The following is a 2,775-nucleotide window of genomic DNA, read 5'->3' as shown; positions in this document are numbered from 1 at the left end:
ACTAGTTTGGGAAGACCATATTTTGATCTCTGTGGTTCCATAAAAGAATTCATTCCCTGGGACATGCTAGTTCAGGTAATGCTTCCTAAAATCCAGAATGTGGTAGGGCTCAATTCGTTTACTAATTTAAATATGATGACGAGATAAAATATGTCCTGTATTAGTGTAAAAGTATGGGCTCTCTGCACAAGTGAGAAGAACAGAAAGGTGGCAAGTCCTTGCAATCCTTTCCTGAGATGCAGTGATAGAATGTCATAATTGATCTGTGGGGCAACATGCCTGGGATATAAGTGCATACTTTTAGCTTGCATCATATTCTCATTGTTATCTCTCATTGTCTTAAAGGCAGAACCTAATGATGAGACTTTGGAGAGAATAACAGGAGATGGGTGTATACTTATATGCTGTTCACTTGCTCATTCATTCATTCCGTCAGTCAACAACCACCTGTTGAGCCCTTACCATGAACCAAGCATCAGCTGTGACATGGATATATAATACTGAGCAGACATACACTGTCTCCCACAGGACATTTGCCACTTAGTGAAAAAGACAGATGTCGATTAAATAATTGAAAAAAGCAGATAACTAAAAGCTGTGTAATGTATTTTGAGAGAAAAATTCAAGCAATTCTGAATGAGGGACTGATGAGAGGCCATAGTTACTTTTGATTAAAATAAAATCAGTTAACAAAAATAACATAGTGACTAAACATGACCACCATCAGTTTAGTGCTTTGCAACCAGATAGATATGAATAAAATGTCTGCCCGTCATTAACTAGCTGTGATACTGGTTATTTACAAACCTTTCCATTCTCATTTTCCACACTGAACAATGACCAAAAAAATAGTGCCCAGTCTGTATGACAGCTGGGAAGATAAACTTCAGCAATGACTTTGAAGCATTTAGCTCACTGTCTGGTACACAGTAGGCTTCACAGCAATGTCTGTTAGCTGTTATCATTTTCAATAGTAGTGGGCTATCTGTGGGGGCAACATTATGGTCCACAAGAAGGTTTATACCCCAATCCCCAGGACTTTAAATATGTTACCTTAGATGGCAAAAGAGGCATTAAAGGTATCATTAAGGTTACTAATGACAGTTGACTTTAAAATGAGGAGATCATGGGGAGAAAGGAAAGTGTGAGGAGCAGCCGCTGTCATCAGTGCCGCAGCGGAGGAGATGAGGAGACCCGGCTGCTGCCCTCTGCACCTTCCCACTGCAGCTCCCGCATTCTTTGACCCGTTCCAACAGCAGTTTAAACATGGTAGATTACTATGAAGTCCTGGATGTGCGGAGACATGCCTCAGCCAAGGATATCAAAAGGGCAAACTGGAACACTGGCACTGGAAGTAGCATCCAGGTAAAAATCCTGACAATAAAGAAGAAGTGGAGAGAAAATTCAAACAAGTTGCCAAGGTATATGAGGTGCTGCAAGATGCTAAAAAACGGGAGGTCTCTAGGATTTCTGGGTGGTAATTCCCACCCATTCTCAGCATTTTTTTTTCTTTCCCATTCCGGAATCCCAAGATATAAACTGCTTTCTGTTCTCCAGGATGAATCGTTTCCACAAAGTGACCACCAATACTGCCAACCACCTGGGTTCAAGGAGCTGATTTTCCCGATTTCCCAACCAACTTTTCTCGGGATTCGGAAATGAGAAAGTGAAAAACAAATTGTGAGAACAGGTAGGAATTCCCACCCGGAAACCCTATCTATGACAAACACGGCAAAGAATGATTAAACGGTGGAGTTGGAGGTGGAAGTCATTTTGACAGTCTTTTTGAATTCAGCTTCACATTCCGGAACCCACATGACGTCTTCAGGGAATTTTTTGGTGGAAGGAACCCGTTTTCATTCGACTTCTTTGAAGACCCATTTGAGGACTTGTTTGGGAACCGGAGGGGCCCCATGGGAGCAGGAACTGAGGCACAGGGTCGTTCTTCTCCACCTTCAGTGGGTTCCCATCGTTTGGAGGAGGTTTTTCTTCTTTTGATACAGGGTTCACTTCCTTCAGGTCACTGGGTCACGGGGGCCTCACTTCATTCTCTTCCAAGGCGTTTGGTGGGAGTTAGATGGGCAACTTCAAATCCATATTAACATACACGAAGATTTTTAACGGCAGAAAAATCACCACAAAGAGAATTATTGAGAATGGCCAAGAGAGAGTGCAAGTTGAAGAAGATGGCCAGTTAATGTCCTTAATGATAAATGGTAAGGAGCAGCTGCTTTGCTTGGATAACAAATAACTCAACACACGTGCATCACAGAGGTGTTAGCTGTAACGGCCTGTGAAGACTAACAGGAACAGTTTTTGAAAATTTCAGACGAACTCCACTTTCAGTATGAGATATCTGATCTAAAGTATTTATACCCAGCTCATCAGAGCTCTGTTGTCATAGACGTTTGATTTATTGTTGGGACCACATGATAAGACAATTTTTTGTCTTTAAAATTGTTGTAAATCTCTGTATGCACTTTGGTTTGTTCTTAATCGTAACCCAAGGTGGCCATGATTTCCGTACACTAACATCAGCACATACCTGCTTTCCATTGTGTCTGAGACATGAGCCAAGTGGTGTCAGCCTGCTATAAATTTAGTATTGCCAGATAACTCTTCACCAAAATAATTTCAGTTGTTTTCAGTATTTAGTAATGAAGAATATTAATGCATTAATGGTGATACATTTCTGATTTAATATAAATTGAGGATGTTTTCTAGCTGTGCATGAATGCTGACAACGTAGTAAGTTTTGACAATTGTTTAAATATG

At 40.8% G+C, this 2,775-nt stretch overlaps 1 pseudogene across 1 annotated transcript; it reads left to right on the top strand.

Moving 5' to 3' along the window:
• The first annotated feature begins 1,266 nt into the window (after positions 1-1,266).
• Positions 1,267-2,251, top strand: LOC308506695 (dnaJ homolog subfamily B member 6-like; annotated as a pseudogene). Its single transcript has 2 exons — positions 1,267-1,457; positions 1,716-2,251. The product of its transcript is annotated as a dnaJ homolog subfamily B member 6-like (transcript).
• Positions 2,252-2,775: the final 524 nt, after the last annotated feature.

This window comes from Rhinolophus hipposideros (genome assembly GCF_964194185.1).
Source record: "Rhinolophus hipposideros genome assembly, chromosome: 13".
NCBI classification, from domain to species: Eukaryota; Metazoa; Chordata; class Mammalia; order Chiroptera; family Rhinolophidae; genus Rhinolophus; species Rhinolophus hipposideros.
The sequence above is the reverse complement of the archived record's forward strand: the minus strand, read 5'-3'. Positions and strand labels throughout refer to the sequence as shown.